General features: G+C 40.8%; 1 long non-coding RNA gene across 1 annotated transcript; it reads left to right on the top strand.

Annotated features, from left to right (window-relative positions):
* The first annotated feature begins 1,201 nt into the window (after nt 1-1,201).
* LOC148052327 (uncharacterized) lies at nt 1,202-11,641 on the top strand. The gene is made up of 4 exons (XR_015699140.1): nt 1,202-1,294; nt 6,936-7,107; nt 8,472-8,659; nt 11,401-11,641. It is a non-coding gene; the product is annotated as an uncharacterized LOC148052327 (long non-coding RNA).
* Nucleotides 11,642-11,845: the final 204 nt, after the last annotated feature.

Raw genomic sequence — 11,845 nt, 5'->3', positions numbered from 1 at the left:
CTAACGTGCTGAGCAATCATGCTGCTGGCTGCAGCAAGGATCACAATGAGAGGGAGTGTGGTATCCACCCAAACACTACATATTGCAAGAATTGTGAGGAGCAGTTCCTTAGCTCATGTTCTGCTGCAGCTCCTGGGCTGAGCTAGTGGGGTGGAATAAATTCCCTGGCCATCATGGTTAGAGGTTGCCTATTCCTTCCCTGAAATCCTGGTGAGGAGCATCATGTCAGAGCTGTTAGACAGACGAAATGGCAGAAAATCAGTTTAGAGAGTCAAGAGATTACAGACAACTTCTGCAGATCTAATGTGTTTGTGCCTTAAGGCACATGTGAAACGCAAGTGTAAAATGTGGCCAGAATTTCACGTTAATGTGAAAGATCTGCTGGAAATAGCCGTGTGAAACCGAGCTAGCTGGCTGTTCGGTGTATGTGCATAGACAGCAGTTTCACATAATGCATTTTCCCAGGCATGCAAAGGTGTGATGTCTTCCTGGGAAAGAAATAGCCAGTATGATACTCCCACAGTGGCTTAGGACCATCCACAGTTTTATTTCTGTCCCTAATGCTGTGCTGTCACTATCTCAGTATTCGATGCCTGGCTTGTGCCATAAACATATCCGATTCTACCTTGTGGCAGTGACCCAAAGGATGGCAAAGCAAGCCCTCCCGGCTTCCTCTCCCTGCACTGCACAGCAGGCATGCCAGTGACCGTCTCCCACTCTGCGACTGCACACTCGAGAGTGCAGTGCCACCTTTGAAGCGACAGGCATACCGGTGCTGCTCACCCACGTGAAGGCGGAAACCTGATACAATGCATACAGAAGTTATCAGAAAATGCAAAGACAGCTTTGCAGCTCACCATGTGTTGCTTTTGCTGAGTTTGATGTGTTCTGGTGATGTGGAAAGATATAGAGGGTGGTGAGAAGTCTCAGGGATACTTATAGAGGGCTCTGGATTATCTGGCCTGAACCAGGTGGCTGCTGGTCACTTTTATCCTTTCTTAAGGGATTTTCTACTCCGAAGCCCAAGTTTCACTACTAGCACTCAGCTGCTGTCTGCTGAGCTACAGCAGACGTAAACCGAAGTGAAACAAAAATTTGAACCTGAACTAACAGGATAGTATAGGTTTAGCCATGTCTCTAATGTGGCTTATAACCTGAGTAGAAAATAATTTCGCATCAGCCAACTATGCTTCATCAAACGAAAAAACAGAGCATGAAGAGGTACCTAAGGGATCATAGTTACTTGGCCAGTACAGAGAGCTGAGAAAGAATCCCAACAGTCCCCAGGATCTTGGTAAGACTGAAACTTTTTTGCCAGCATTGCAGATGGTATAGCCTATTAAGAATGGATATTCATCAGGAAACAGCAACATTTGTTTTCTTTCCTCCTTTCTATCTTCTGTCTGAGAATAAGCTGTCACCATTGTAGCTACTATTTATAGGAATTTAAATCAAATGCCAAGTACAGAAATATTTCTTTCCTTACCACTGACTCACTCTAAGTATTGTGGTAAATTACCCTCTGCTTTTTATTCAGTATAATCGGTAAAGTTGACTTGTGTCCTGTGATAGCAGAATTTATCTCCAGCCTCAAGTTGAGGCTTTTTATTTGTCTGATTATTTTTAATTGCATTTCTGAATAGGTACAGTGTGTTTCAAGTGCCTCAAATTGAGATAATTGATGTTGGCATTACAAAGACAAATTGGGTAACTGTGCTGAGGAAAACAGAGGGCACATGACTGTCATTGAAAAAGGAAAGTGGGAATACCTTGGAAGAAATAGGATCTCTGAACAGTAACATGAAGAAATGGCTTCTGAGGTGAAGACTAAGACTATTATTTCCATTCTGGCCATAACTGATTGACTTTTCTTTTTTTATTTTGGAAAGTTTTGAAGACATCATGTTAGCTGAATCCTTGCTGAGGTTGTAGTTGATCTACTACCACACTTCTGTGAGGAAGCACTGTACTATGTCTGGAGTCTGGCACTCCGAGAGGTCACGTACTCTCCTAAAAATGAATCAATGGATTTACTGGCCTGCAGGTGCCAAACAGCTCTTCTCAGTGGTGTTAATTTGCTGTGGCAGGACTAGTTTACATTACCATTGCATTATAAAGAGCAAGACTGAACTCTTTATTGCCCCCTCTTCAGGGCAGTTGTGGTAAAGTGAAGTTACCCACTGAAACTCAGGGAAGACACACAAGGTTCGGTGTTCATTTGGAGTTTCTCAATTTTAATAAAGCGGCTCTGGCTTTTGAGTCTGAGCATGACTAAAACTGGTTTTGATTAATATTTTTCTTATGTGCTTGAATTCCCTGAACCTATCCTAAGTTGTGCTTAACACTATAGAGATGATCTTAACTTAAAGTAAGTATATCCTTTGTGTTAGACTGTTATGTAGGCATATAGGCTAGGCAGATTTAACAAGAATCTTAACTGCAACCAGCTTTTACAAGTTGCTAAATGAATCATTTTTCACTTAACTTATTAGATGATTTTAGCCTCTTTTTGTAATACTGTTTCCTCAAACTTATTCGTTACTTAAACACATTAGACAGATGTTTTCAAACAATACATTGTGGATACCAAAACCATATTCTGTATAGATTCTTCAGTGATCACCTCAGCAGCCACTTGTAGGAAAACATTAAATGATGTGAATAACATGTCTCAATTTGCTTTCTTCTCCCATATTCTCACTAGAGGGAGGTGTATATTTTGTAGAGCTACTTGTTTTGAAAAGGTTTATGTTTGATTAATTTGTTTTTCCTTCAGCATTACGGAAGCATGGGTTGGTTTGTTTTGTTGCTATGTATTTCTTCTGATAGAGACAATAAAAAAATCAGTGTGCATGTGAAACAGTAAGTAAGAGATTTATACCTGGGGAAGATCATTTCATTTCCAGGTGAATTCCATAGAAATTTTTATTTCAAGCTTTACTTCTTCCATAATAAGCAAATTTGCCAGACTTCACTTTCATCTCAGAATCTTGGTGGGAATTGTTTGAGTTTTAATATGTCAAACTGCAAAGACAGAGACTGAATCTAAATTAGATTGAAATCTTATGGGAAATTTCTGAGATGCTTAAGGCTTAAAGACTACTGTCCGGTTGCTGTGGTCCACAAAAATAGTGAATGAAGGTACTTAACTCAATTTGAGAAATAGTACAGTTTGAGAAATAGTAATTCTTTTGATCTCAGTAGATGAGTACTCAAGCATATGCTGTGAAATTCAACCATACGTAGACTTTCTGCTGATATTTATGCAAGTCTTATGGAAAGTCTTATAATGTCGTGGAGAGGAACATGGCTAATTCATGTGATGTTTGGGCAGACTTTTGAACCTTTACTCTTTATTCACCCAGTTGTAATCCTGATCCTGTTAAGGCTGCATTGCTAAGTACCCACTACTTCTGTGAAAGCCAAAGAGTCTGCAGAAAGGGCCAGCATCACTTCCCTGCATCTCATACGTTAGTCACCCCTCATTAGACCCTAGAGTGCTCAGGATGTCCAGCTGGCTATCAACATGCAGTTTTTGCTCCATGAGTTATGGATTTATTTGAGCCAAAATGGATAGGTAGGAGAGGAATGAGTGAAAAAAAAGCTAAAATACGCAAATCAGGTTCATATACATTGTCTTAAATATATAATGCAGAGTGGCTTGGCTTTCTAATCCTGCATCTCCAGCCCCCAAATTGTCCCTTTTTAAGAAAAGCTTTACAGGAACCAGGCTATGCAATTTCAGTGGAGCCATTCTGCCAGTGAGTTGGACAAGAGATGCAGAAGCTCTTGAGGGCTGTGAGAAGGTCCCAGTCTGCCAACAGCTTGAGGCATGGCAAAGATGACTTCCAGCTCATTTTACTCTATAGCTGTGGATGACCCCTGCAACATTTTCTTCTTCACCTATTTGCTGTAGTTCTTCTCAGAGTATGTGTACGGTGCCAGAGCTCCAAGCAACTGGAAGCAAATCATGAGCCCATGCCAAAACAGTCTGCCTCTCAACAAAACCTTTCAGCTGAGGTGTGGCATGATGTTAACCACAGCAGATCTACAGTTGGCTAACAGTGAAAGCAAAGCTTACCTTCATGTAATCTTATACAAAGAGGGCAAACAGGCAATAGCACTTTGTATTTCTGGGTGAAAGATGTTAAAGAAAACTTTTGTAGCACAGTTTATGGGAGCCAGCTTCACACATATGTGACCAAAAAAACAGACTTCTTTCTCTTGACCTTCCCAGCAACGCCTCGAGCATCTTTACAGCAGACTATCCCCACTCAAGTGCCTCCATCAGACAAAACCACACAAATGCCAGCTCTGTAGGACAGGAAATGGTAGGGCTTGTGCCTTGCTACCTCTGCTGCAATAAATATACAGGGCTTTGACTGCCACGTGTTCAAACAGATAAAAAACTTTCTAAATGTGCACATAACCCCAACACTTCTCACCACAGACCACAAACACCTCCTTCACTACTAAATGAAAAAGGAGCTTTAACACATTATCTCTCCATTTTCCAGGCTAGCTTTTCCTCCTCTAACGTCTGGCCCTTATTTTGTGCTCAGCTTCAGGTTTTCAATGGAGAGTTCAGCATAAACTCCTAATGCTGTAGGACCCACCATAGACACTGCCCAGCTACTGTCCAACCCAGTCATGGAGTCATCGTAATTAATGAGGATATTCCTATTTCTGGCTGTAAATGCATGAGCAGGCCTGGTCTGTGATCCAGCTGGCATGCAATCAAAGGTCTATGAAATGTCACTCTCTTTGAAGACGCTTGTGAAAAACCAAGCGCAAGGGACAAGTTCACCCTCTTGGCTTTCATACCAGCACTAAAGGTTACGCTGCAACAGTTCTGCTTTGCTAGGTTATTCAAGTCTGTACAAAGGTAGCTTGTATCAACTGGCAGTGAGACAATCTGGAGGTTTTATAGACCATTTGTGTGAGAAATATGCTAATAATTCTGAGATTTTAGTCATTTTAACTGGTTTCATTTTTGTGATGTGACCTCATAATCCCTTTAAATGAGGATTAGCACAGTCATCCAGAAACTCCAGCTTAATGACACGAGCTCAAAATTAACAGAACAAGTTCTATTTACCATGAAGATATAGGACTGATTTTTTTCTTTTCTGTAGAAGGTGTGGGGTTTTGTTTAAGAAATACATACATATTTTTTGGATGAAAACATTGGATTTTCAAATGTAAATTTTGAGTTTTAATATCAATGGCAGGGCTCAGTTGAAATGTCCATGTGAAGAAGAAACAATGAAAAACACTGCTTATCTGAAAATCAATGATTTGTCAAAATTTCAATTCCAGTAGTTGCAGCTGAATTCCTCTCTGTGAGAAACCATGCACCACTGCTGTGTACCAACATACCAAATATCCACTCACAATAGACAGCAGGCCCAGTGGCTGACTCTTACATTTTTCTACTGTAGACTGGCTTTCATTAATCAGCTGAAAAATGCAAGGGAGCTGTTAGTCAGAAAAGAAGCCCTGCCTCACAGCTGTGACAGTCTGCCACGACGCATCTATCGTGACCAAGCCCCCAGCCACAATTTCTTATCCTCCATCTGGTATAAATATTTAGTACTTTTGATGTCACTGTTTCAAATGAATTGACTTAGGCTATTTAAATATTCAGGTGTTCCTTGCCTCTGATGTATTTTGAAGGAAATGGCATATCTCAACCCTTCATCTACCTGTGTTTTTTTTAATGACAAAACAACTATTTAGTGATGATTTTTCATGGTGACTGGAACAATGGCAGCCTTGAACACCAGTTTAAGTATTTAATAACAATTATGAAATCCTTGTCATTCTCAGCAACAAGAGGGTTTACTGGTTGCTCCACTTCCTTGTTCATGAAAATGAGAATAGCTTTGGAGTTCACTTCCTCTGACAAAATCTAACCGCCTTCACCAAAAGAATGGTGGCGTTGCTCTGAGAACTTGTCTCTGTAAGGTTTCTGATTTACAGCAGGTTTTCAGGTTTGTCAATCCTTGTGAGTCCAGTGATTACCTTCAGGCTCTTAAAAAAAAAGCTACTGTAGTGTCAATGGACGTGAGAGTGTTAAAGGAATTATTTGTCTGTAGAAAGCAGAAACATTTTGCTTGACCTATACTGTTGTCAGCATCTGCTTGTTTGTTCCACATTGTTGCTGAGGTAACCTCTGAAAATAATTGATATTAGTAATACTTTTAAGTACCGTCCACTGTTGCAACATCATTTTAGTGTCTTTCCATTCAAGGTTTATTACTGCTTAATGCGTTTGCTGCCAACTGATTCAGGAAGGAAGGGGCATAAATTGAAACTTTCTCAAGATGTTTTTATTTCCATCTCAAAAACATCCATACAAAAACATGCAAGTGAGCCCTGACTATGTGGCAGATATGTTGAGAAGCTCAGTAGAGCTTCTAACAGAGGAATTTTATGGTCAGAGAATGCCATCTGTGAAAATCAAATTCTGTTCCTGAAGGCTCACTTTATTACACTAAGCATTGCACTTCTTTCATTGCCCCAGATAGTTAGGTTAATTCTGTCCCTGCTCTTCTTCCCCAGCACGGTTTAAGCTACCACCTGAGGAGGGTGTTAGGAAGAGCCTGCTTGCTCGCTCATCCTGTGACTAACTACTCTGCAAAGATGAAAAAGTCTTTTGTACTGGTAGTCAGTCACAGGGGCCAAGGTGGGAGGGAAAAACCTCCTTCTAAAATCTTTAGGAATGATGCCAGTGCTAGAAAGAGTCTAGTCATCTGTCTCTAAAGAGATGAAGTGGTAATGCCCTGCTTTGGGGAAGGGGGGTTTAAGTAAAAGGAAAACTGACAAAGATAAACAGGGCGTGAAGATGGGTTAAAAGAAAATAGCGAGCACTTGGAGTTATTACCCCTTAATGTAACAATCACATTAAAAATTTTCTTCCTTTTCTTCCACAGCATAATGTGCTTTTGCAGACTGCTCTAGAAGCAGTAAAGATACATTATTACAGAAGCAATTACAATAAGCAAAGAAAACAAGAGGAACCAGAGGCCTTGGAGAAATGAAACCGCCCAGTATGAAGTCCAGCAGGAACTGGATCTCATGGAGGACAGAAAAAAGAGAGTGGAGGTATATATTTGACTTTTTTACTGAATGCCTACTATTTTATCCAGCAGCCATTTTAAAATAAAGAAGTCAACAGCAGGGAGCAAAAATTCAACAAGTGTCATGAAGGCATGAGTGCTCCTTGCTATAAATCTCAGTGAAAGGTGAAGCTGAATACGTGTGGTGCTGTGATAAGGAGGCAGCCCATGCACCTCTCCCACACTAAATGTTTTACAGTAAGAATGACACTGAACAGTAAAACCCCAATACTACACTCTATAGTATACCTGAAAGGAAGAGCAAACGTAAGAGGAGGGGAAGGTAGTTTAGAATAACATTATTCTAAGGGACCAGGAAAAAGTTCTGCCTTTTGATTTTGATTTTCAGTCAATATTAGACTTAAAATGCAGACTCTTATTGTATTGTTCAGTCTTCATCCTGGCTTTTTGATACAGATTTTTTGAGATAGAATTTGGCCCACCCATGCAAAGAATACAAGGTGAAAATGAGGTTCCTCATGTTTGCAAATTGGTTTGAAAATTCTTCCCACTGCCAGAATGAAGCTATTCTCCATGCTGCATGGAAGTCATTCTGCAGTCCTGACCCAGGCAAAACTTCTGTTGATTTGAATTGTATCTTCCTGGCTGTGGGTTATAGTTCTTAAGAATTTTTTTAATGTGCATACTTTTCCTTAGCAGGATGTGAAGCACAGCTGGATAAAAAAAAAAAACAGTTTTGAAAGTATCATTTGTTTTCATGCTTGAAAGGGCAGCTTCAGCTAGAGTATTATTGTGCCTGTATATGCAAGCATAATCAACATTTCTTCTGGTGACTTAGTATTATATTGCTTTTTTAAATGTCTTTTAAAACGGTTGATGAAATCATCTTAATTAGATGATTTGCTTTAGCATCTGCTGCTGTTGTCATTTCATTTTCAGTGTTTTCGTTTGGTGAAAAGATTTTTCTTTTCCATCTTGCAAAACAACATAGTATCTGTGTGCACATATGTAACTGTAGAGCATATACATGTATTTTTAGTACACTCTGTTCCTTCAGCTGTGCTTGGGTAACCTGGTAAGCTTCATTTCCTTGTGTCTGCATGATCATGATGCACAGCATGGGGGAACTTTTGTAATGTGATAAAAGAGCTGTGAAATCTCGCATTTGCTTGTAGAAATAGAAAAAAAAAATCTGTCTCAACACCAGCAAAGAGTTTTTTGTAGGCTACAAAAATTCTTTAAAATAAACACTAAGTGGGGAATGCGACAACGGTCCCATTACACCACAGTAAGTGTAAGGAGAATTAATGTAAGCTTTGAGTAGATCAATATTTAGAACTTTAAAACTGCTTCCTGTTATTCTCCTGGCTTATTTTCAACCATTTTTAGACTCAGTCAGCTGCTGAGATGTTTCCTTTGTGTGAGACTTTCTGTTTTCATGAAGAGCTTCTCACAGTACAGCAGCATTCATTGGAAACAAGTCTAGATGCTGACCACCAGAGGAACAGATAGGCTGGAAGGCAAGAGGCTGAGACTGTTCTATAAGCTCAGGAAGAGCTAATCACCTTCTTCTGAGGGTAAGCAGCAAATGTATGAACATATCTATTATATATACTCTAATAAGGATCTGGATCTCACTTTCTTTATAGTAAGAAGTGTTTGCTTCACTCCTCACCTCAATCTTCTGAGTCAATAAATTAAAAACATAACATCTTACTGTATCCTGACTTGCAGAGACTGTACAGAAGCAAGGGGAAAACCCCACATGCTAGCATATGAACTATTCCACTTACTTTATTAGAAAACTCTAGATGGCACTTCTTTAAGAAAGGGAATTTTGTGTTTATTTTTTTAAATTAGAGTCTATGGAGTATATATTGAGTAGACCGTAACAGTGGGAACTCTACTCTTCCTTTCAAATGTTAAACTAGATGATATATGGAGTCCCGGTTAGGTGCAAATGGTAATCCTTCTAAGGGCAAAAGTTCCTCACTGATTTCAATGGCACCAGAGTCTGCCTAGTGATAAAATACTCACTGCCTTCAGTAGTTAGAGAGCTGCACTGGAAGGCTGGTGGTGCTCAGACAGAAATGGTATGAAAACAAATCAACTAAATCCCAAACAAAATCTTTTTAACACATTTAGACTGAGGACTGAGCTATTACATTAATGGAAACTGCTGCTTCTCAGATGCTGCTGCTGTTTTCAAGTGAATGTGTGTCATGGTTTAGCCCCAGTCGGCAGCCAAGCCCCACGCAGCCACTCACTCACCTTCCCCCCTGGTGGGATGGGGGAGAGAATCTGAAGAGCAAAAGTAAGAAAACTCATGGGTTGAGATAATAACAGTTTAATAACTGAAAAGAAATGAAATGAAATGAAATGAAATAAAATAAAATAATAATAATAATAATAGTAATAATAATAACAACAACAACACTGTAATGAAAAGGAAAACAACGAGAGAGAGAGAGAAACAAAACCTAGGAAAAACAAGTGATGCAACCGCTCACCACCCACCGACCAACACCCAGCCCATCCCTGAGCAGCGATCGCTGCCCCCTGGCCAACTCCCCCCAGTTTATATACTGAGCACGATGTCATACAGTATGGAATAGCCCTTTGGCCAGTTTGGGTCAGCTGTCCTGGCTGTGCCCCCTCCCAGTTTCTTGTGTACCCAGCAGAGCATGGGAAGCTGAAAAAGTCCTTGACTAGTGTGAGCACTACTTAGCAACAACTAAAACATCAGTGTGTTATCAAGCTTATTCTCATACTAAATCCAAAACACAGCACTACACCAGCTACTAGGAAGAAAATTAACTCTGTCCCAGCTGAAACCAGGACAATGTGGCAGTTCACTTCAGCTGCAGTGTCCTGTGCAAGCCTTGTGCCCGATAATATATCCTGTGGGGCTCCACCGTGGTGGTGGGCAGAGGGACAGCTGCTCCCACAGTCTGACCAGACATAGGTGCAGGAGGAGCTCCAGGAGAAGATGGCAGCACTTTGGGCAGCTTCAGAAATTACTGTGCAGAAAAATAAGAACTTGTGGACTTGAGTCACGTGGACTTGAGTCATAACTGGGGTGGTAGAGTGACAGGAGCCCAATTCCTGACTTTGATTAAAAATACTTCAGTTCTTTGCAGCTTATGCTGATTTGGAGAGAACCGGTCAATACGCTTGAGGGCAGAGCTGCCATTCAGAGGGACCCAGAGAGACTAAAGGGCCTATCTTGTGAAGTTCAAGGACAACAAAAGGTCCTGCACTAGAGAAGAACAAGCCCCTTGCAACAATATGGGCTGGGGACTCTCTGGCTAGGGTGGACTTCTGTGGAAAAAGCCTTGTGAACTGCAGCTTTTAGTTGTAATATATGCTTTAAGCAGTGAAGGATAGAATTCAGCCTTTAGGGAAAATGCCTGGTCAGGAACATAGTGCAATCATTTCACCCAATACCGACCACCACACACTGTATAAATAAAAGACAGCAATATGGTCCTAATTCTACTATTTCAATAAAAGGAGAATTACATTTTCCCTTTGGGGAATGCAGGGCTTTACTCTGTTTTCAGGGACAACAAAGACTTTGTGAAAGGAACATGTTATATTACAGGCTTGCCATTCACAATGTTTGTACCAGCAAATCTAGAAAACAGCTCAACTATGAACATCATCCCTTCCCCCTTCAATTTAACTTCAAGGCAGTTCAGTGACTGTTTTCATCTATCTGCATATAGTAGCTACTTGTAACTATGTTTTGTAACTACGTGCTAAACAAAACAAGTTTACAAACCAAAAACTTTGGTTTTGTTATCTTCTCCACAGGCATGCTTATTACAGCGATAGATGGGATTTTGGGTGGAGTTCAGTTTGTTTTGTTATTGCCTATGGACCACACAGCTCGTAGGCGAGTATCGCACTGAGTATATGACACTAATTTCCACAGAAGACTAGGGCTCCAGGTGGCTGATGTAGACGTTGTCATCTTATCATTAAACAAGCTTGCTCTATCACTGACTGACTTAAGAGCAGTGTGGGGATCAGCACAGGCTGTGAAAGTATTTTCAAGACTTTGAACACTTTCATGTTACTAATAATAAGCATGCACTTAGGAAATTTGTCCCTGCTGAGCTCTGTGCTGCTCTGAATGCTGCTAGATGCTGAACTAAATACAGCGGATCTGTCTATGTGAGCAGCAGAGCCCGGAGACACTGGACGAATAGATTGAAAGAATCCGTCTTTTTTTTCACCATTTGTTCCTACTTTTAAAAACATGCTCAGTTTCTCCAGGACCCCTGACACAACACCCTCTCTCTCCCTCTTGCAGGAGAATAAGGAGGCCCTGAATATCCACTCACAGAACCATCACAGATCTCAGTCTTCCTTACTGACTAGAGATCACCATCGTGATTGCCATTGCCGCCTGGCACCTGTGAAAACTTTAGCCTAAAAGTCCAAAGTGGGAGTCAGTAAAGAAGGAAAATGAGAAAACAGGACATGCCATGTTTTGCCATATGTAACCCCCACCTCGATGGAAAAAAAGCAGAGGCAGGTGTCTATCCAGCGGAAGGAAATAAGTTGGGAGAGATGGACGAGGAGAAGGACAGCAGAGAGGCTCCGTGCAGCACACAGAGCTCCGCAGTACTTTTCCTTTTGTATTACACATACATACATCCTACCCTTCTGCAGAGTCACAGCGTTGTGGGCTTTGGTTTGGGGACTTTTTAGGGGGTGAGGGGTGGGTAGCAAACTGAATAGGTGCAGAAATGTGG

Source organism: Nipponia nippon, unplaced genomic scaffold (genome assembly GCF_047370975.1).
Source record: "Nipponia nippon isolate SJK-2023a ecotype South Korea unplaced genomic scaffold, ASM4737097v1 scaffold_5, whole genome shotgun sequence".
Classification (NCBI taxonomy): Eukaryota; Metazoa; Chordata; class Aves; order Pelecaniformes; family Threskiornithidae; genus Nipponia; species Nipponia nippon.
This window is presented reverse-complemented; position numbering and strand designations above follow the sequence as displayed.